We start from the raw sequence: 24,040 nt of genomic DNA, 5'->3' as shown, positions 1-24,040 counted from the left end.
AAACCACCTTTTTGATGGGATTCAGTTAAAAATCATTAGCACAAATGGCCAACACCTGGATCTTCATGGGGGGGGGGGGGGGAGAAGAGGGGGGAGTTTTGGGGGTTGGGAGGGTGGTGTCTTCACCAGGTATTTATTTAACAAGCTGCAGGTGGGGATTTTAAGGGTGGGGTTGTTTAAAAAGTTCTCCTCTGCAAAACTGTGAGATTCAGAATATCAATGTCTTTGTTTTTTAGTTTTCTCTCCTCTTCTTTCCTCTATTTTTTTTTTTTTTTTTAAAGGCCAGTTTTATTGTCACATATGGGATAGATGGGGTTGCGCTTCGCAATGATTACTGGCAACTACATCTTCTTCAAGGGAAGCAACTACCACTGTGCTTGTAAAATTTAGCAAGTAAGGTTAAGGTCAACAAAGCACCTTCTGACAGAGACTTTTGGAATATGTCAGCAAAAGAGAACATAAAATTAAATTACTATTTATGAACAAGTAGCAAAATATGTACACTGGTAATGTTTTAACTTCATTCTGTCCTTTCCAATGCATGTTCTATTTTTTTTTCATGGCTGGTTTTCCTTAAAATTGTGTGCTGTGCTGGTCTTGGAATAGGCAATTATGGTTGGGGGTTTGGAAGATTTTTGGGGTTTTTTCACTTTTATCTGAACATTGAAAGAAAAATAAAGGGAAAAAGATTTCTACCAAGGAAATTACAAGCTGGACATATTAGCTGTTAAATAAGTCATATTTTGAATAAAATATTTTTCAGCAGCATAAGAGGAATAATATTTAACAAGACAGTCATGTTTCAGGAAGATTAGCTATGATAAAGTGTTTCTATATGTTTTTTAAAAAAGGTGGTTAGAACATGTAGTTCATGTATTAACTGAAAGCTATCTGGTGCCTATCAATAAAGCCAGACACAAGTATTTCTGCCTGAGGAAAGGGAGATTTTTACCTTAAATGTCAGGGTTGGGGAGGGAATCTCATTGCTGAAAAATCTTCCTACCTCTGATCAGAGGCTGGAAAGAATGAGACTGGCAGAGGAGGATCAGCAGCATTTCCCTTTACTGACTGCAGGAGGACATCGTGTGTGTCACTGTAGGGATGGGGTGGGAGGGGTGGCTTTGCCCTCTCCTGCACACCCAACCCGGGCTCACCCAGGGAGTGGCCCTGGCACCTGGGGCTCACTTCTGCCACTCAAAGGTGGCACTGGGACCTCTCCAGCCCCCAAGGTGGGAGTGCTGGACTGAGCTCTGGCTCAAAGTGCAGAATACGCAGAGATGCATTCTCTGGAAAATTTGTCTCATGTCAAAGTGGAAATATTACTGAGGAAGAAGTTTCTATAAGGAATCCAATTTATTCCAGCACACAAAAAAATGCTTTATGTAGAGAATGAGACAGTGCATGGGACCAATAGATTCTGTCACTTAATTGGCCCATGATGCTGGTTCAAGCCTGTTAGGCTGGGAAGGTTCCCCTTAAACACCTTCCTACAATTCATTTATAAAGTTTTCCTTTGCTGTCACATGAATGAGAATTGTGACAATACTGAGGCTAACTTGTGTTTGTATTTTAGCTCTTGCCTACCTGCCAATGCAAAGAGGGACAGCATGCATGATGGCATGCAGATGTAACCACCCTATTTGCATGTGAACATTTGACATTGCGCTCATGCAAATGGGAATCAGAGATATTCTTTTAAAAACACAGAGGTAAAAATACAATCAAAAAAAATACAATAAATAAGAAAAATTGAGAGAATTTTGGAATCTGAACTCATATTTGGAAACAAATATTTTGACTTATGCTGGCAAATAAAAAGTAATATAAGCAAGATAAATCTGGAGAATCAAAATGTAAATCCTCTTTCTATCTTCAAATACTCACCAGAATTTCTAATCCAAATTAATGGTACTTGGTAATTTATTATGAATAAGCTCAGAGTACTTCCACAATTCTACAAAAGCTTTCTCTTCTGGTCTCTGGTGAACTAAGGTATTCTGTAGGTTACTGAAATGCTCAGGATGTTTAAATCATCATCACATCATAGTTACTAATAGTCTGAAATCCTGAACTGAAGGGTCAAACCCAGAGCAAATTTGCCTCAATTAATTTAAAGGCTCATGCACACTGTGTTGTCTTTTTGTTTGTTTGTTTTGGTTTTTTTGTTTGGTTTTTTTTTGTGGTTTTTTGTTGTTTTTGTTGTTGTTGTTTTTCCCTAAAAATCTCTAAATCTCTGCCTTGGAAGACGTACAGTGATGTACCTCTTGGTATTTTAAATAATCTTGAAAATAAAATAACTAAGAAAATCTCTGAAAAAGAAAACTTATTTTTTAAGTTTTGAATGGAACATGAGCAAGTTCAGTAATGAAACATAGTAAAATTATGTATTTACTCACAACATTGTAATCACGTGCCTAAAATTATCCAGCTAGTAAAATCATCTGTTTCCTACCATCTGGCCTGTGTGCAAAGAAATAAAAGAGCATATTAAAAAGAGAGATTTACAATTTCAGCCATAAACAAGTTTACACATGATAAAGTTTAGTATTCTTATATTTAAGCCTTTGTATTGTTTTGATTTAAGAGACGCTGGTCCAGTCAAGTACATGTAAATTGCCCTAGAAATGAAGAAATCAAAGAAATGTGTATAATTGATAAAACAGAGGGACAAAACAGAATTATGTTTCCATTTAAACTGCCTCAGATACTGGAACTAGGGCAGCAGAGCCACTCTTGCTTTAGTGGAAATTTTCTGTATGAGATTCTCTAACATGAACAGGTCCTTGTGGAATAAAAATATTAAAATGTCTAAAAAAATATTTTACTAATGTAGGGTGTCAAAAACTCCCCAAGCCTGAATAATTCCTCCCTGGAAATGTGAGCTCTGATTAAGTGTCAACAAGTCTAAAGGATGAAAGCAATTACAGCCTTCCTTTGCTTCCCACTAAAGATCAAACCCAAAGCTGCCCAGGAGCGTTTGTTGCATTGGGTGTCTGTTACAGTGTGGCATCTTTCAAAAGGTTTTCTGAACATGAAATAGGCAAGTTTGAAAACAAAAGGGAAAATCAGCAATGTTCTTATTGTTGAAACCAGCAAACAAACACTCATTGAGAACCCTCCGTGCTATAATCTGCCGTATTTATTCTTCTATTGACAGTAATTCAACAGGCCATAAGGAAACACAGGTTTTCCTAAATTTCCATTCTGGGAACCATTCAGCAGTCTCAGCCACAAGAATTGCCAAACCAATCCTCTGGATTAGCAAGAAACATGCTATCTATTGCACAAGTAGATTTGTAAATCTCTGTTTGGAAAGCCAAAAGCCCAGAAAGGACCAGTCCAGTGCTACCGTGGTAAAAAGGAAATCTGGTCAAATCTCACTGTGTCACCTGTATTGATACAGCCTCCAGTATCTCAGGCACACAGCCTTAAGGCTCTTCTATTCCTCATTTTTAAATCAGAATTTCTGTTTCTCACCACCAGTCTTTTTCTTTCAACTACTTAACTCCTTGCACTGAAATCTATAAATTCCATTTCAGACAAAATCTGTTCCCAACTGTTATCCTCCAGCACTATTCTCACATTCTGTTCTCACACACACAGAAATCTTCTCTGACCCCTCTCTCTCTTTTCCCTTCTCAAAAAATAAATATATAACCAGCCTTCAGCTTCCCTAGTGTCCCTTCCATGGTCACTGGTAACCAGGGAAACCAGATACTATGGTAACTCAGGGATGACAAATCATTCTTTAAACTCCAAACTATATGTAAAGTCCTCATCTCTTTCTTCTCTAGGTGATGAAGTGGCAACAAAAATAGTGGCAGCAAATCTCCATCTTAACTCATTCAGTCTTTTAACTATGTAAATCTGTATTTTCTCCATGTATCCCTTCCAGTTTTTAAACCGCCCTGCTATTTTTAGAGCCATTTCATGCTCAGTCCAGGTTGCTCTAAATTTGACTTGAGTGCTCTCATCAAAGCTTTAATTGCATTTTTAATTTACTTTTTTTTAATGTCTAAAGTTATTCCAGTTCAAAGTAGATGGATGCTCTTTTCAACTGGAAGGGGAGAAAAAACATCCCCCTGCTTATTCTGAGCCTCAAAACTTCCCCTGCTTATTCTGAGCCTCAAAACTATCACAGTCCAATATCATAGTTGAGATTTCTGTCTCAAGAGTGAGTTTATGCAGAGTCCCTGATGCTTAACCAAAGATTAATTTTGTTGTCTTCCTTGGGTAAGGATATGACAACACTCTCCCCAATATCTAACTCTCATTTTCATGAAATGGGAACATACCCAACCTCTGTGACTTTCACCCATGCCAAATTTGTCAACAAGTTCAAATGTTATAAAGAAGGCACACGCCAAGGGTAGGGTCACAAGGATGCCACTTTCTAGGCCAGCTTGAAATTACAAAATCAGAACTAAGTTTTATAAGAAATTTTCTAGCACAGTTGATCTTATGTCTATTTTAAAAAAATTAGTTAATGCTAGCAAAAATGATTATGTATTAACAATGCACATATCACAGAAAGTACAATTTTAAATTCTACTCCCATTTTACTCTGTGGAAATATGGTGAGCTCAGTGGAAATGGTAGGTGAAAACCTTCCAAAGCAGCCAGTAAACACAGAAGACATCAATTTCTCTTGCTTCCACCTCTGTGTTCTGTGTTATATGCTCTGTCTAACTTACAGGGGAGACAAATACTGGAAAGCTTTGTTTTAAAGTATCATTTACAACACGAGGACCTTTTTTCTTTGGTCATACCTTAGTGTCTCTGCCTCCTAGAGTATTTCACCTTGGCTCATTTGCTGGCTCACTCAGGTCCTCTGGTCACTCTAAAAATAACAGTATTATCCTGGACAGTCCAAAGTCAAAACCCCATCCAAGAAGAAGAGATACCACATTGATTTTATAAGACTGTGTTTAGGTTTAAGTTACTGACTCCACAGGCAGCACATGACCCTACAGTGAAGAAGCTGTTCAGCCCAGTCAGCCCAGTCTTGGAATCTAATGACAGAGAAAATTTGTTCCAGCAGATTGAAGAAACACACAACTCTCCTCTGTCTGGCACTTCCTTGTTTCTCAGACCTCTGCTGCAGACACCATCTTTGCTAAACAGGACTGAAAATGTTTGCTGTCTAAGTAAGAAACTCTAGTGCCTTTTTCTTTTCATTTGCTGTTCAATGTGACAAACTAAAAAATCATAATACTCGCTACAAAAAGAAGCAAATAGAAAATTTCCCAGCAACAGGTCCTCTTGAAATCCATGCTGATTCAGTAGGACAGCTTTTCTCTCAGTAACTACTGAAAAAAACCAGCCAATTACTGAGAAAATAATCAGTTAAGCTAGAAACCTTATTCTGATATTGGTATCTCCTCCTCTTATTAAGTTCAATGAGAGAGTCAAAACCAAAGCATCCCACAAACTCTGCATGATAAATCTTCCTTACAGCCTTTGGACAGACAATACAGTGCCCACAGAAGTCTGATTTATAAAGTGTGCTGCTACTCCATTTGATACACTGAGCATCCAATTCCAGAAGTCCTGAGTCTATGAAAAGTTTGCTTGAAGCCACTGCCAGCATCTAAGAAAACCTCCAGAGCACCAAACTTCCTCTGCCAGAGAATTGATAGCCCAGAACTAAAGGAAGTAAAACCAGAAGTGTCTTTATGTACTTAGAGTTTCTTAATTTCCAACAAACAGCACATCATCTCCAGTGAATGATTCCCTTCTGAAGTTTTAGACAAAGCATACATTTTGTTCTTTTTTCCTTGCTTGGCATGCTATATATAACATCCTAAACTATTTTCCTTTGTAGATCACCATATCTATCCAACAGTGCTGAGAAACCATTCGGAAATAAAGCGATTATAAATAATAATAAGCAGTAGGTTCAAGAACAGGAAATGTTTTAATTCCAGATTTTCAACAGTTCTCAGAAAAACAGATGTGGCAGATCAAGCAGATGAGGCACTGGTTGTGCATCCTCTCAATAATTCTAATACATATGAGATTATAATAACACCAATGTCTAAATAATGACAGCAAACAACTTTTAGACTAAAGAACAAGTAAAATGTCTGATACAGAGGAATGGGTATTGGCAAATTCATCTGATCACAAGACACAAGGAAAAGGCTGAAGCTATGATTCTTGCTACCTTAAAAGAGTAATTATAGAAGTATCAGCCTTGTTCCTGATGGCTTCCCCAGGCAAGGCAGCCGAGTATTTTTAGTTAAAACATGACTAGCTTATTTATTCCCTAAAACAAGACTATTATCCTAGATAGGATAATAGACTAGATATCTAGGATAATAGTCTATTTTTAGGGGATAACTAGATAACTAGACTATTTATCCTCTCTCCTTCCCTCTTTCTCTGGATTTTCTTTGAACTTATTCTGATAAAGGAAACTGGTTCCCAAGACACATTAAATTAAAAATTAAGATTTACAATCACATTGAGGAAACAGTTCCATACTCACAAAGTATCTCTGGAACCACTATTGGTGACAATAGAAAACAATGCATAGGGGAGGGGCGCAGATTCACAGGAGTGAGAATTTGTCCCTCTGAAAGATTCAAAGCATGGGATCAAAGCACTATTTCAATTGTCAAAATGAAACTTCAGCAGTACTGAAACATCCAGGGATCTCTATGGAGAAACATTATTAAATACGGATTTTCTTTGGAGAAAGAGAAATATTTCAAGCAAAAATGTAAACTTCCATAATTTTAATTTAGTGTTGATTCTGTGAGTATAAAGTGGAAGAGAAAAAAAGAAAGTGTCTACTTTCTAACACATTGTCTATTTAGTGAAATATTTCCAATGTTATTTTGTCATTTCAAATCACCAAATTTAAAAGTAAACAAATAAAGAAAAAATCTTTCTGTGCCATATATTTGTAAAGACATGACTTTGCACTGTTATTCTAGCTACCTACATGAAATAGATTCTTTTCTGGTGTCCACATGTGGAGGAAAACTCTATATCTTTCAGCACCAGCAGGCAATTCAGAAATACAGGATATCATACTTTGCGCAGTTTATAAATTTTAGCAGTTTGCAGTATTTTAGATCAAAACTTCAAAGAGCTAAGGAAGGAATGAGGATGCTACCTTTGCATTATTTTTATGATCAAGCTTTCATGTATTGTAAGGTACATTGCTGAATTTATTTTGTAGTCAAAGATTGTATCACCTAGTAAGACTGATTAACCTGCCCTTCCCACCCCTTAAAAAAAAAAAAAACCAAAAACTCATGCAAATTAGATTTTAGAGAAATAAAAAAAAAGAACCAGAAAAAGAACTAAACTCTGCTCTTTAACAGTTACACATAAAAATGGAGCACATCATGAAATATATACTGTGTGCTGTTAAGATACCAAAGTATCCTGCAGCATATAAAGCATTTCAGTTGGAAAGAAGAAATCTTTTCTTTCCTGTGATGTCATCTAAATCTCTTTGAAATAGCTGCTGCCTATAGAGAATTGGCACATGATCAATAGAGGTGGGGAAACCTCATGATCTCCTTCAGCATCCTGCAGGCAATTGAACAAGTTCTACCTCCTGCAGGACCAGAGTACTGATCCAGTGCATATCATTTAACTCCCCCACAGAATATATTTCTTTCCAAATGCTTCCTATAAACATTAAGAAAAAGTAGGTTCAGTATCCATCCCTTTGGCCCACTTTCTATTTAATATGGATGTGCTTGAAAACTGGAAGTATCTTTTGTTGCATTAGATGTCAGTATTAAAAGGAATACTGCCTGTTTCTTACATGGTTCTGTCTCCAGACTGGTTGAAGAAATGAATGGTGTATCTAAAAGTAGCCTCTGCAGAATTTAACAATTGTGTGAATACTCAATTTTGTGCAACTGTCTAAGTGGGAAATATACCATAATCTTGCTTTCACAAACTCACTCGGGATTATGGAAATCAACATTTTGGCAATACCCACAGGAAACAGCTCATGAAGAGCCTCTTTTTCCAGAACACTTACTTGTTCACAAATTCATTTCTATAATTTAAGAATATTCTTTCACCTATAACGTCTTACAAACTTCCCTGATTAACAAAAGTAAGAACTGCTGGAGATTTACCCTCCCCTTTGCTTATTTGATGGACAGTTCTCGTGGCACCTGAGGAAAGGCAGAGCCTCCTTGTCTTTAGTTCTCAGAGCAGCTCCAGTGCCCATGAAAGGAGTGAGCCACAGCCTGTGGCAGTTCCTGCCTGGCAGCCCCACTGGTGAGGCTTAGCAGTGATCAGAAGGTGAGGGGCCAATGTCACTGTGCTCTGCTGAGCTAATGGAGAGAACTCAGAAAATGCTGTGCAAAAGGGCATCTCGGGAAAGATATGACTAATATTTTTTTTAATGAACTACTCAGCATAAAAAGGATTGCCGAAAATGAATCTGGAAAAGGAGTCTGTTCATGGGCTGCTGTATGTACAGCTTCAGAAATAAAGAGAAAGACACACAGCTTCCAGGATCCCTCCTTGCTCAGGCAGTCAAGATGACTTATTACACCTGCATAGAGCAGAGGAAAAAACAGAAAGTAAAATTACTTCATTGATTTTGTTCTGGTGTATGTAAATAACCTTATTGTCAGATCTGCCCTTTCCAGGAGAAAAAAAGTTTTGTTCAATTTGCCAGTTGACTTTTTTTAAAATCTGATTTTCATATTTCACAACTTCTCCACTGAGGACTCAGTAAATAGTAGCACGATTAACTGGAATTATATTTACTTCCTAATCTATTATATAGATTATTTCAAAGAGCTTTTAAAGTTTCTTAATAAATTTTTTGTTTCACTAATATGGTGATTTAGGAAAAGAAATTCTCCTGAGTGATTTCAAGCATTTTTAGTATTTCTATTTTCTCAACTATTAATAAAGGCATAATTTTCTGAATATATTTTAAGTGAGCAAGCTCTAAACTCTTATACATGTTGTATGTGTCTCAATTATAAAACAAATATTGTTTTGAAAGTAAAATAATCTATACACTGCTAATTTGAGGACAGGAAGCACAATCTATAAATCTATGGATCAGTCTCAAGCCAGTTCATTTTTAAGCCAAAATCAGCCAGTGTTAGTGAATGGCTGGGAATATCCATGTGGACAGTCACTGGAGGGCAGAAGTAATAACCAGCCTGTCAGTCATCTTAACAAGCTTCAACCAATATTGATTTTGGGGGTAGATGAATACAGTATAATATGCACGCATTTAGAAATGTTAATAAAAATGTGATCTATTGCACTTTTTTCACTAAATACAAAAGGCCAAAAATAATCTAAATAATTCTAAGAAAATTGTTTGCTTGGCAAATCCATCTGCAAGGGATGTGGAAATAAATCAAGGGTTCCTTCATGTGCCATGGCATATTTGAACTAATGGATCAAATAGAAACACTAGCTACAATTCAAACAGTTACAACTCAGACTCATTAGAGACAAGAATAGCAAATTAGATTAAAAAAATAATCTTACTTAGGTCATCTTTCAAAACAAACTGAAAAGTTAGAGAAGTACATTCTCAGTGCTCATGAGTCTAAGTGATGGACTTAATATGAAATATATAATTTTGCTATATTCTTCATATCTAAGGCTAGTCAAAGTAGAGGGGGTTTTTTTATGTGCCTCAAAATAATCTTCTCAAAGCAGTCCAAGCTCGTCTAATAATCATATCATATTTATATGCTAAATAAACAGCCTAGACAAAATTCCAGGTAGAATTCTGTGCTCCTGCCGATTATAAATGAGAAAAACATCCAAGGACTCTGCATCACTAATTCTGACCTTAAAATTTAAGTACAGGTTAAACACTATACAAGATCCATACCTCATATCTTGTCATGATTCCAGGTCAGCCAATGAGCTACTGTCGTCTCTGAACGTCTTTGTTTAAAAATCCAGTTTGATTTGGTAAATTTCTATTCCCAGAAGTAAAATCTACTTTAATAAATGGTAATATTGAGTCAACTGATACTAATTATTTACAATTATACTAATCATTTGAACAGCTATCTTCATGATGGAGTTGTAAATACACTGTAAGCTTTAGCAAAAAATAACAGAGTTTAATTTGAATTACAGATATGAGGCCAACTTCTGAACTGAACCCATAGTATTCTACAGGCTGTAGAAAAAACAGGTGGATAAATAACATAAAAATTTAAATATGCTACAAGGGAGATTCAACAAAAAAATTGCTACATACAAATAAGATTATAATGCCATGCTACTGTAAAATGACCCATTAATCTGTTGTGAAGCAAAACGTGTAAGCATGTATAAGTACCTCTGATGTTACAGACCACCAACTTCTGCAGATGCATTATGAACTCTACATTTCACTGCTTGTATTTCAAATGTTCAAGTGCTTCCACAGTGCAGGAGATCATGTAAAACAGGAAAGTATAGAAAAGTATACATAGATTTAAAATTATGATGCATAAATAAAACAATGGCATGTTCTGCAACCCAGCAAAAGTAAAACCAAAGCAGTAAAACTTTACAGAAAATACAAAGCCTGTTCCACAAAAAAATAAAACAGAATTCAGAACACTAAATTACAAGTAGCATTCAAAATTATTATCTAAAAACCTCATAACAAGCCTGTCATTAAAAGCAGTCCATGTCTCTAGCTGTACTGCTTTGCAACTAAGGACTTTTTCATGCAGCATGCTGTCCATAATTTTCCTTAAATAATATTTTCCACATTGCCTCTCCCCAGGCAACAAAGCAGCAAATGCAGGCAGATGAGCATCATATTTACAGCAAGCAAAGACTTACTTACTCGGAAGCAGATGTCTGTCACTCGTAGCAATGTACTAAATGAGTATCTGAGCAATAACCAAATTCCTAAAGACACCTAAAAGGTGGGAAAATTATCAATCCTCATGTGAGAACTAAATTCTTGAACTGAACTCATGAGGACAAAATTGCAAGTATGTAAAGGATGTTCTGAGGTCACTGAGCAGAACAAGCATGTGTTCTTCACTTACACTTCAAAACAGTGTTGTCATTTTCTTGGAATATTTCATAAAAGGTGACAACTTCAAGCACAGCAGTCTGAAAATTAAACTGAGGTCAGAAAAACCTGGCCAGTTAATAGCAACCCCAAAGCAGTCTGTTCTTTATGGGACAGCAGCTTCAAATAAATAAGATATATAAATATTTAATGCCAATCCTTACTTTTGCATAAATAAATGTAGCTCTTGGCCATGTGCAGAAGCCTGTTCTTCCACAAGTTAAAAGAATCCCAACATTAAGAAAACAGAGACAAATTCACATAAAAAGGGAAAATCACAAAACCAAATTTAGTTATATATTTATTCCATCATTTGGGGGTTTATGCTATATACTCTGAATTGCCTTAATCTGTTTGATAGAACCAATTTCAAAACTTCCATGTTAAGAGAGAAGAAATCATGGTCAAGCTTATAAAATAGTCTTGCTTCAAGGGGATCTGTAACACATTACATTTTCAGATGCAAAATAACCCTGATTTTCTGTCTTTAAACAGCTATATTATCTAATTAAGCAAAATGACATTTACATGTGAAAAAGGGAAAATATTGAAAAACTTTACAGTAACATATTTCTCAATTTGCATGTAAAAAGCCTAAGTAATAAGTGAGTTAGTGTACTAAGTATCGTGTACAAAATAGGCAGAATGCTACTGAAAGTTTATTAAAGTTAGCTCAGTTATGTATCCTCTTCCAGAGATGTTTGAATTGCATGGAGTAAGGTGTCACCCTGTTCTTTTAAAAGTTTTAAAGTTCCTTTAAAAGTTTTCTATGCCTTCTGATGTTTATATATTTCTACTGGAGTTTTCACTCATGTTTATGTAAATAATGATTGTTTTACATTCTTCTTTGTGAGAGGAAGAATTGATAGTCTGTTGGTTTGACCAGTGTGGTTGGAGAGGTGGCAATTTCACCCTCCAATCCACTGTCACTTTTGGAATTCTATATATTTCGAGGTCAGAAATAAAACTTCCTCTTCCTTCTTTTGCATCTTGAGTAAATGCGTGAGTTGTTTCGTGTTGTAGTGCGACAGTGAGGGACCAGATTAAAAGTTTTAAAAATGTAAGTTCTATCACAGTGTTCATTATGTAAGCATCACATCCTCAAATTCTGAAAATAGAACCCTCAACTCATGAGACTTTCCCACTGAAAACCTGAAAGAAGCCTGGTGTGACTGGCAGAACAAACATCCATGTGCACAAGGCCCTGCCAGGAGGGACTGCACGAATCAATCCAGCAGGAGGTTCCCACTCCCATCAGGCAGAGCAAGCTGATGGCCAAAGCCTCCCGCATTTCAGTAGTGGATAAAACAATCTTTATGTATGCAGCACATATATACAAATACTGTACAAATACATAAATTTGACTTTAAGGATTAAAATTAATTATATAAATGTATTCAACATTTTTTTTAAAGTGTATATCTCCCTTGCACCAAACACAATAGGATTAGGTGCATTTCATTAAAAGTAGATCCGGGTACATATATCTCAGATATAAATATGTCTGCTAAAAAGTGTACATAAATTATTTCCTTGGTTGAATTCTAGCAGAATAGCAGAAATCCACCACATGTTACTAAGGTAGTAAAAGTAATTGTCAAGACATAGCATAAAGGTCGTTGTAAAAAAGACTATGTTACAGTAACATTCAGAGGCAGCTATTTCTTCCAAAAGACACCTCCTGAAAATACAGAGACACTGTGACAAAATCAGACTTTTTTCTCCTATGACAACCTTCAGTTTCTTCACTCCTTTAAATATTGTTCCTGGTTATGTTTATAAGAGTCCCTAAATCTCAGTTTAACTGCTGTTATTGATTCTTAAGGGCTGAAACACAGGTCTAAATAGAGTTTTTGCCAACTCCTTAAGTGTCTTTTATATAAAGCATTAAGGACATTGATATATTTGTTTTCTCTTTCGGAGAAGTACAGATAACTCTATCATTCTATACATCACCTTCATTGATTGGTTTATTTCTAAAAATATGTGACAATTTGCCTGCAGGACACTTGTTCCTAACTCATTAAGAGCGATCAGTAAACCCTGTGGTGTTCATTAGAACCAAACTTCTGTACACAGCAGCAAAAAAATATTTCCTTCAGCAACAGTGGTTCAGCATTTTAAGGTGGCTGTAAGGTCAAAGAAATAGATAACAAATACGTTGAATGTAATCTCAATTGTATCTCTTTATTCTGAGGTTGTCCTGGAGGCCTCATTGTTTGATTCATGCATGTTGGTTAGATTCACTACCACCCTTTTTCCCAGTTTTTAATAATATTTATTTTCTGGGAGTTCATAAATTCTGAAATTTTGCAGAGAAGGTTTCTGGTGAAGTAATGAACCAAAATATGACAAAACATCAATCAAAGGAGCATGTGGCTTCTGACCCTTTCTGGGCTTGGTTTTATGACTTTCATATCTTTGAAGTTATGAAAAGGAGACAAGATATGACAGGTACTGTGCTTGGAGAAGTCACTTAGTCAATTTAATTCCAGCCACCTGTGAGCAACACCACAGAACTACTTCAGCAAATTTGAAGGTGTTCAGCTCCCTGTCTTTCTGTCACAGTAGGAACATATAAGCACTATAATAGCTTGCAGGTGTATTTGGCTGACTTTCAGTCCATTGATGAAGTGGAGGAATTAAGTAAAAAACACAGCAACATTACATTTCAGCATTGCAATCCATCAAACAAAACCAGAGATAGCCTTCAGAAGATCAGGAAACCTATAAATGCAATGCAAAATGTAGCTGTGTGAAGTCTTAGAATAGAAACATGGCCAGTTAGTTCTGTATGACAAAATGAAAGAAAATTAATCTTAATATATATCATAGGTGAGCTCCTCATGTAGGGCATTTTAGCAAAATTAGAACTTTTTGCTCCATTTTAGTTGTTCTAGAAGAGGAATGATGATAAACAGCTTTGGTTATTCCGATATTTAGAGCTGGTGAGGCTTAGGTACCAAGAAATTACACTTTCTCAGGGCTTTTTATGAAAGTCTGGATACTTCAGCAGCCCAAAAAATAGGGAAAAAAATCTCATTTAAATATGTTTTTAGTTTTATCAAGTAGGAGATTTTTAATTTGTCTTTGAATAAGCCATTTTGGATCTTCCTGAAGTCAGTGGAGACGCTTCAATTTTCAGCAGAAACTGAATCAGTGCCTTAGGGAAATAAGATTGCCATATTGTTCCTGTGGGGAAGGGGAGAAGATTTGAAGAGTTGTCTGTGAACAGAAACAAAGTTCAACTTACAAATAATTTAAACGAAAATAGGAAAAGGAACTGAGGCATCCTGTTGGAAAGTTAAACCGCTGCTATAGGGGTGGCACCCTGCTAAAATTTCATGCAAAAATTAATAGACTGAATTACAGAGAAATATGTGTGGACAGTGATGTTTTCATACTTTTTTCCCATTTAAATATTCATACTCAATACAGCAAAGATAACAATAGGAGTCTACATATTTCAGAAAGCAGAGTTCTGGAAGTTTGTGGTACATTAGTTGAGGGTAAAGCCAGAAGGCAGGAAAAAAGGATGAAGAGTAAGTATGGGTCTTTCTGTGCCAATTTTCTCTCCTGCCTGAGGCTGCAACTTTGGTAATAACCTGAGTTTCTAACACCTTATATTACACGGGAGGCTCAAGATTCTGAAAAGTTATATACAATAAAAATCTGAGAAATGTGCAGAGAGTAACAGTATCTGTTAAATCTTTAGGCTCAGCTCTGTTAAATTTAGGCTTTCTGGTAAGAATAACTTAGTTGCAATGCTATCATTCAGAGGCAGACAAATGACATTTGACTTTTAAGGGGAGGGAGCATATGTGTTTGTGGAGGAAACAAGCCCAAGCCTCTGAGCAAACCAACAGTTGGAGCATTGACCCATATTTTAACTCTCTCAACAGATAGGTTTTGAACCCTTCATCAATCAATCACAGACTGGAGATAAATAGGTAGCATATTAGGAATTTGAGTGTCACAATAATAGCATTTATACACCTTCTAATTTTCATAGGGCCAGCTTCCCATCAAAGGCAGCAAAATAGAAAACATTCTCAGGAGCTTCAGTTGTGCATCAGTACTTTCTTTAATTTGTTGGGGTTTTTTTAGGCACTTTACAAATCCAGAACAAAAGCTAGTACCTCTGCATTTAGCTCACTGACAAATCTATTAACATGGCAGATGCTCTCCTTGCATCAAACATCAGAGGTTTTTCACGCTTAATGGGCAGAGTCTTTTCTCATTCTGAAACAGATCTTCCTGAAGAAGATCAAAGCACAATGGGAATGAGATGGGGAGCAAGACCCAGGAGTTCTAATCCATTTATATCATCCTGTCTTTCAATATTGTGAGCAAATCCCCCTAAAATGAATGCAGCTTATAGTGAAAGTTAATCCTGATCTGTGAGATTACAAAGTTGGAACAGGCAGGTTCACATAAAGGATAACAAGAGGATGGGTGTCAAGTCTATTCCTTACCAAACAGACCAAAGGGAAAAAATGGAACATGAAATCTTTCTTGCTCCTTGGTGCTACTGTGAATGCATAATCTGGGAAATTTTAATTCTGAGAACCTCACAAAATATTTTGCAAAGCACTTTTTTATATAATAGAAGAAAAGAAATATTAAAGGTATACAAGGCATACAAATTGTATATAAAAGGCATACAAATTATTAGTTTTTCCAGTAAGATAAGATCTGTATAAGATATATATAAACTTACACAATATTTGTCAATACCACACTGTGTTTGATCTTATTTCACTTCCATTTTTAAAATTTATTTTCTATATGGGTATTTTATATGTTTGTTTACTTATAGGTGTAAGTGGACAGAATAACATATAGGCTATTTTTAGTGCTCAGTTAGGCCAACAAAAAATTCTTTCGAACTCAAAGTCACTTGAACTCCATAAGGAGCAAATCACTAAGTCTTATGAGAAATGTATAGGTTGTAGATTCACAGAAAGTATTTAGCTTTCCTCTGGTGATACTCCTACAATCACCACTGAATAAAAACATGCACTATGCTTTTACCTAAGTTGCTACATAAATGACATCTCCAAAATTCTGGGATGTGATTAGTCTGATTAGAGCAATGCCAAACCATACTGCATTCAAACACAACTAGGACAACTGCTGTCAATACCCCATCAAACACATTTATTTAATTTTTGTATGCTATTTGAAGAATAACAACTAAATTCCAAATTTAGGAATGCCATAGCACACAGTCAGGTTATTCATGCAGAAGGTGCTAGAGAAGTTGAAATATAGCAAGATATCTCTTGAAAACCAAATTAAGAACTAATATGTGAATTTAGCAAACCAGAAATTAGTGGCAAATAGTGCATGCTTATGTTTGATTTTACATCCACATCAAAATGTGGGTTTCATATTTATGAAGTATTTTCAGAAACAGTGGTCCTAAACCTGCATGCAGAATATAGCAGGAAACTGCTAGGAGCAGCATTATGGGGTTTAATAATTCCAGAGATAATCATGGATCCAGTATAGGGTTTGCAGTGCTTTTTTAGATAGTATTGTGTAAAGTATGTAGTTGGGATGAAATCAAATTTGAACCCTGTGGGTAGAAGTTCAGTGAGGAAATTTCTTTTCAGTGATACTGAGGCTGAATTGGACTGGCTTTATCATAGAACCTCACTCTGCAGCCTGATGTGTGTGGATCAGCCAGAAGAAAAACAAACATCCTTGCTCTCAGTGAACATTCATAGGCAAAGCTGAAGGGAGGTAATGTTGAAGGCAGCTTCCCATACATGATCCAAAAGTAATAAATGGCCATTTTCTCACAGGTGAAATGAGAAAGAAGGGGCAGGGAGAGAACTTGAGTATGTAAAGGTCAAGCACTGGAAGAATTTATAATTATTATTTTTAAACATTCCAATGCCAACTATTTTCCTCCTTTTCAAGGTATTAGAGGTGAGTACACAAGGATACAAACAAAGATTGTGCTTAGGCATCTATATTTTCTTCTAGGTCAGATTAAGCTAATGTAATAAAGTAATGGAAAACCACTGATGGATCTTGGCTGAAGACATGGATGTCAAACTTCCTTTAGATAACAGAAACACTGTTTGACAGCGAAAGGTATTTGTTAGTGACTTTCCATCTACTACAAAGCACCTTGAGTTGTCTTGGCACAATGACTTGCCATATGGAGTGATGTGTGACCTGTGTTAATTTTGTTCCTATCAAGATATTTTGTTCAATTTCCACAGAGATGCTGTGATGGAAATTATTGGCTACATATGTCAGCTGGAATACATGAAAATTTGCAGCATTTTAAATATATTTAGAATGTATCATAATTCCATAACAAACTCCCAACAATATTAGCCCCCGTTGCAAAAAAAATTCCTTGTGGTAACAACAATAATATTGCTTCATTTCCCAGTAATGAGGCAATTAACTAAGCTGTTCTACATTTTTTTCCTAATGACAAATATTTGAATATTCAGTTGCAATTGTTACATTAAGCCTTAACAACAGTAATTTTTTTTGATGGAACTCTTCCCCTATACTTAAAGCAAACTGTTCTTGAGACAGCAACAACTATTCTAAAGTAAAGCTTCAGTCAGCCCTTGTTTCTGTCTCTGTAATGGACAATGTTGTTTTCTTCATTGTTTTGACTGTCAACTTTCAAAAGGATCTTTAGACCATAACCATCTTTTCTCTTAATGCAAATCCAGCTGTTTATACTCAGCAACATTGGTGGTTCTTTAACTAGTTTGCTCCCAAATTCAGATATCTGGGATATATTCTATTGAGTTATTAACTTATCAGATATCAGTTCATGAATTTCAGATAATCATAGATCATTTCAAATCAACATCTGCATCAGTTCTGCAAAAGACTAATAACTCAAGTTTGTTTGTTTCAGCACCCACCCATTTTGATTACCAATATTACCATATTTACTCTATTTTAAATATACTTTGTGCTTTCACTAGTCTTTACTTTCCAGTAGAGTCCAAAGGCTGTTATCAAAAATATCCTTATACAATAACCTTTAACATACTACTACCATGCCTTAAAGTTATTATTGAAGACTAATATGTAAATAGCTAAATGGAGTAATAAAAAAGGATAGATAGATAGATAGATATATATATTACAGCAAATTCTAAAAAAATTAATTCCAAAGTACTTGCTATATCCTACTCTGTTGCTTGTCTCAGTGCAAATCCAGGGTCAAAATCTGACCAAGCTGAAAATTAATTGAAGCAAGATGTTTGATTATGACTTTTCTTTTGAACAGGCTTTGTATTAATCCTTCTTCTAGCCCACTGGGGTGACCATGGGAATATTAAGGGAGTTATTTGAACATGAGTTTGATCTGGTCTGAAACATCCTCATTAGTACTGATGATACTCATATTGTAGAGGGCCCATTTTCACTTTAAAAACAGCAGCTAAAATATGCAAGGCTGAAAGGCAGAAAAAGTTGAAATAAACTTTTTGCTCACATAAATTGTAATAGCAGTGAAGTCAATACAAGTGCTGGAACTCTTCTTGACCTTTTTTATACCTTAGCTAATCCCATTTGATTTGGAAGTGTGTCCCACATGGCACTGTCTCATCTGTCACCGAGTGGGTGGGCACATGTTCATATGTACAGTGAAATTAGGAATCTGACCAACTGCAGAGAAAAAAGAAAGCTAAAGAAGAAGCAAAGCAATATAACTTGAAGCCCTCCACACATAATAATAATCTGCATCTAGCAAAACATTTCTGGTAAAACAAGGATATTGAAAATATTCTGTTCACCTAGGTATCCTGTGAGAAGCAATGCCACACATTCAGACAATTTTTAAATGGTATCTCAAATACCATTCCCTTCCCCCACCTTCTCTCCAGCATTTTCATTTACAGAAATACTCATAAAACACCAGTATTTTTTCCCAGAGCAATGTAACTATATCCAACACCCCAGGCTGGTATCAGAAGTCTACTTCAGCAATACTCCTGTGTACAGTGTTTATTACTTTTAAGAAAGAAACAGAGCTAAGGCTACAGAAAAAGAAAAATTTTCATCATTTTGATTATATAAACTAATAAATATTCTCCTCCAAGACCTAGGATCCTTGAAGTCAATACTTTCTGAAAATAAATTGTTTCTTACTTTCCATATTAAGAAAAATATTAACAATCAATAGAGAGGTCAAAAGTTTTTCTTCACAAAATATTTTCACAGCATTTTTCCTGTTTTTCCTTCCCCCTTTTCTTCTCCTGAAGGACACTAAATATTACAAAGCTGTAACAATCATAGCTTCAAATATCTTTGCAAATTCAGTTGAATTTAAACATGGACTCGTGCATGGAGGTGACACACATGATTTCATGTATTTGCTACAGGCAGCTGCATTTCCTGTCCCTCATAAGGTTTATTACCTCTCCTTGTGGTCCCCAATTTTAAATAAGGCTCTGACCTAACAAAGCCTTACCAATCCCATGATCCATCATATCCTCATCCTGCATCACGATTTACAGTGCAGTGCCAGATTTATTGAAAATGTATTGCCTTGCTGTGATTTATATTTGTGCAAGTCACTGAATCACAAGAGCTATTAAGTCTTCAGGGCAGGAATCACCTCTGATCATACATCTGGTAAATGTATCACATTTATTCAGTAGCTACAGAGTCCAAAATTAGGTTTCAGTTATACTGAAAAAACAATATCAATAATCAATAAGAACAATTCTTTTCTAGCTTTGTATTATTTTTGCAATAAATAATGTCTGCAGCAGTTTAGGAATATAAGGTCATTTTCTGCAATCTTTCAAGTTTTGTATTACCAAAACTAAGAAGAAGAAACCCTTTATGCTATTATAAAACAGGAATTCTTTTTACCTTGATAATTATGATCCTTTAAGGCTTTTTAAATTAAGTGCCAGCTGAAGAAAAAGAAATTGGAAGAGAAAATAGCCTGGTTTTATTTTTTCATCTCTTTCTTCTTCCATTGAAATTTTTTGAAGAATCTTCATGTTATCCTGTGATAAAAGTGCAATGAATTCTATCTTATTCTCTCCCATTTTTCTATAGTTCTCTACAGTCAGATTAATATGACTATGAATGGAGTACAACTGTTTTGTAGCTCCCTCTGGAACTTAAAAAGGAAAATTTGATAACTTGACAAACCTCATTTGCACTCAGCAGCTTGACTAAAATCCATGTCAGGATAAACAAGAAAACAATATCAAACAAGTGTTAGAACTGCTTTGCACAGGCCTGGACTATTCTCAGTATCAACTGCTTGCTTGAATATATTTCAAAAATATTAATGAAGCAAATTGCCAATGCTCTTTATTTCACATAATGAGATAACCCACTGAATGTTTTTCACCTGTGGAATGATGAAAACTTCAAATCAAAAAACAGCCAAAACCAAACCCCAGAAAACCACCACAATAAAAACCCCCACAGATAAAGCTATTAAAAAATAAGATTTTAATCAAAATTTACCAGACTGCTTCTAACTGCAGGGTTAGTGCCAATATTTCCTGACCAGTGAAGAGAAAGCCGTGGTTGCCACAGCTCTCACTACATAATAACTATCAGGAAATGCTGGCTTCTCCGTGGTGGTGACAGTAGGATACCCACTGACTACAGGACAAAAACCCCATTAATATGGCCTCTCATTATACACACCAATCACTATTTCTATTTCATGAGATCACAGATACTTAATGTGTCATTCAGATCCCCTTTGGCTACAAAAATAAGAGGTAACCAGAGAGGAAAGGTAATGGCATGAGATGTGTGAGATCACCTAAGCTGCACTCACACCACGTTGGTTTTCAGCTGGGCAGGATTCAGATCCCAGGCTGCTGCCAGGGCTTTGAATATCTCCAGCTGCAGAAAAAATTATCCATAATAAATCATCCCTTGGGATAAATGATCAAATGACCACCATAACTGATTCCTAGTACTACTGACAAAGTGCAATTGTAGAATGAACCCTGAAGTTTTTACTATAAATTAGTTATTCATTCTAGGAAATTCTTCTTCCTACAGGATGTTGCCATCCTTGAGCTTTGGTAAGATTCTGCGGGGAATGACAAACAGGGAGGTATCCAATTGCTGATTGGCCACACCACTGTTTTTCTGTATTCCACATAAGGTAAGAATATGTTGTAAAAGCACCATGTAAAATCTTGAGTGGCTATTAAACCTGCTTATGTTTGTAATGTATCTTGAAATACAAGCTTCATATCTAGATTTCACAGATAACAAAGTTCAAAATGAAATGGGTTTTCTGAATACATCCACAAAGCTCACAGCTGAACAGAACTTGAAATTACTAATTGTCCCCTCCAGATATTAAAAAAAAAAAGTAGATAGTTTTTAAACTTTTGTTACTACAATTTCTAAAATGAATGTTTTTTAAAACTGATAATTGCATCTGTAAAACAAAATGTAGCTACTAAAATATTAGTTTATTATTTACAGTTTGTCCTTTGGATTTGTAATGAGAGCTTTTGTTAAAGAAGCTCCTAGAATTTTAAGTGGTTATTCCAATAAATAAATCAGTCTAACCACAATTAAGAAACATGACTCTACAGATGAACCAATATAAAAGAACATGGAAAAGAATGTAACAAAAAATTGAGAGCAAGAAACTGCTGCAATTACTCTCCCACCTTTAGATTATTCATCACAAGGCAGCTGCCAACTGGCCTTTTATGCTGAGTTAAGTAGTCAACCAGGTTGTAGTTTTTATATTATTTGCCAAAAGCTATTACCTCAGGATTCAAATTCAAAATTGGTTTAAAAATTGGAAGTGTACTTTACAGACATGGCTGGGCTGTTCACTCCAGTGGTTGTTGCAGTTTGATCAATAGGGTGCCAGCTTCTGACTTCTTGACCTGCATTAACAGGCAAAAATTCTGATAAGAAAACTACAAAACAGCACAGTATCCAAACAACTTAGGGATATACATATTGATGTCTTTTTAAATTTCTTTCTTAGGCAAATTATGGACAGAAAATGCACAGCATATTCGTGTGAATGAGCATCCAGAGGGTCCTTATTGAGTATATACAGGAACATATACAAAATATAATACATAAATATAAAATTTCTGGTAAACATTCAACAAGAGAAGAGATGGCTGAACTGCTCTTCTTCTGCCAGTGGCTAACTTAACTGATTACAGTTTTATCTAAGTCACATTTTTACTGCTTAATTTTTTTTTCTCAAAATTGAGTAACAAAGGCAGGTTAATTTGTGGCAATATACTTGGCTTTGACACTGATATATGAAAAACACTGAAGGAAAAAAGCGTAATAAATCCAATCTTTACAGAAATACTCAGACAGTTTAATGATATTAGTCCTTTTTCCATGGGCTCCAAAGCACCAGATAGAAACACTAGGGGTTTGTTCAGTTTCCCCTCATACCTCAGACTTTTCTATTACTTCTTCCAGTTTGCATCCATTCCAGTTTGTTAATTCCTTCCTGTTTACTCCTCGAGAACTTTTTCCTGTAGGAAACAGGGTGTAGGCAACAGGGAAAATACCAAAAATCCCTAATTGAATAGGACTAACATTCTGGTTATTGTGCCCTACACTGAACCTTCACTACCTACACCAGCCTCAGTGAGTTGCTACAAGTGCATGAAATGTTTCCATTCTTTTCTGCCCTTGACAATATGTACATAATGCTCTTTTATAGCACAAGAGAGTTCTAACTAAGTTCTCACAACATCCTTCTTCCTCAGGTAGGGGAAAGAAAGGTTTGGATCTGATAATGGTAGCATTAGCCTAAAACATGCATGTGAATTAAGTGAACACACAACAAAGAAATAAGCCTTCATATAATACAGTGGATGTCCCGGTCAATGCAAAGATGCAGTAGAGTCACTTCAGTGCTAAGGTTTACAGTCCCTAAAACTAAAATATTTTCTGATTTTCAAAAAGCTCTAAATGTCTTCTCTGAAGCAAACTAGAAGATCAGGCATAATCTCCATATCACTCCAATGCTCCTAGAATAAGGCTTATAGCTAGGAGAGGTGGCAAGCACAGTTATTACTGAAATGAGGAGATAACACATACCAATACCTTCTGAAATACCTGGAGAGCAGTAAGTGGTGGCTGCAGACATCTCAATAGAGATCTGTATAGCTTGGAGTAAGTAATTCTAGAGAATGACACTCAGCTTTGTTGAAGAATTAATGAAATGATAAAAGGCATGTGCCTAAATATATTGTGGCTATTAAATCTGATTATCACTATTAAGATGTAGTTTTTAATTATGTCAGCTGTTTATTTCTTAATGTCTTGGAAAATAAAACAAAACAAAACACAGCACAAGAGTTTTATGAGATTTCTTTTCTTTAAAATCAAGGGCAGATTCTACCTAGCTTTGCACCATATAATATCATTTGCTCTGCTGCCAAATGACTGCAGTTACCATTATTATGACTGGCATCAAGACAAGCCCTTTAAGCTTTGAAGGAAGTAAATAAACAGAATAACAGAAAATTTGGCACAAAATGGATTACTGCCAAACCACAATCATTTCCAAGAAAAGCTCAAGTCTCTTAAACAAAAGAAAAACTGGTGTCTCCTGAGGCCAGTGCCATCTTCTCAATTTACACTGTTGTACTGGAAGAGACTCTAACTAAGCCACAGAGATAAGTATTTAATCTACTCCTTGAAAACATTCCATCCTCTCATTCAAATAGGTTCATTGAGTAAATCTGACATACAGTACTGAAAGCTCTTTACATGCTGCAAACACTTCCTTACAAATCAACAATAATAAAGAAATCCAAGCCTGATCCTACAGCTTCTATTTTGAAATTTCAGTGAGAAATTGAGATTTAATCTTATCCAAATTGAATTAACCATCTCAAATTAGCAATACAAAATCAGTATTTCTGAGCCCTCACGAATCTAAGTGACAGATGAAGAAAGACCTCCAGCTCAGGCACATGGAATACTTGATCAAGACAGAAGTGAACACAGCTCACTCATATTTAA

General features: G+C 35.7%; 2 long non-coding RNA genes across 3 annotated transcripts in view; both read right to left on the bottom strand.

The window, feature by feature from the left end:
- The window catches only part of LOC116183124 (uncharacterized), a 120,057-nt gene extending 108,996 nt beyond the window's left edge, over positions 1 to 11,061 (bottom strand). For both annotated transcript variants that reach the window (XR_004148782.1, XR_002465890.2), the window contains exon 1: positions 10,805 to 11,061. This is a non-coding gene — a long non-coding RNA (uncharacterized LOC116183124). The remainder of the gene's footprint in view (positions 1 to 10,804) is intronic.
- A 7,339-nt stretch (positions 11,062 to 18,400) lies between these two features.
- Positions 18,401 to 24,040, bottom strand: part of LOC110473527 (uncharacterized) — a 69,910-nt gene continuing 64,270 nt past the window's right edge. Inside the window, exons 3-6 of the long non-coding RNA XR_002465894.2 lie at positions 22,457 to 22,539; positions 21,848 to 21,921; positions 19,907 to 20,046; positions 18,401 to 18,694 (exon numbers count right to left, since the gene is read on the bottom strand). This is a non-coding gene — a long non-coding RNA (uncharacterized LOC110473527). The remainder of the gene's footprint in view (positions 18,695 to 19,906; positions 20,047 to 21,847; positions 21,922 to 22,456; positions 22,540 to 24,040) is intronic.

This window comes from Lonchura striata, chromosome 13, assembly GCF_046129695.1.
Source record: "Lonchura striata isolate bLonStr1 chromosome 13, bLonStr1.mat, whole genome shotgun sequence".
In the NCBI taxonomy this organism is placed as follows: Eukaryota; Metazoa; Chordata; class Aves; order Passeriformes; family Estrildidae; genus Lonchura; species Lonchura striata.
Note: the sequence above shows the minus strand (reverse complement) of the source record. Positions and strands in the feature narration are given on the sequence as shown.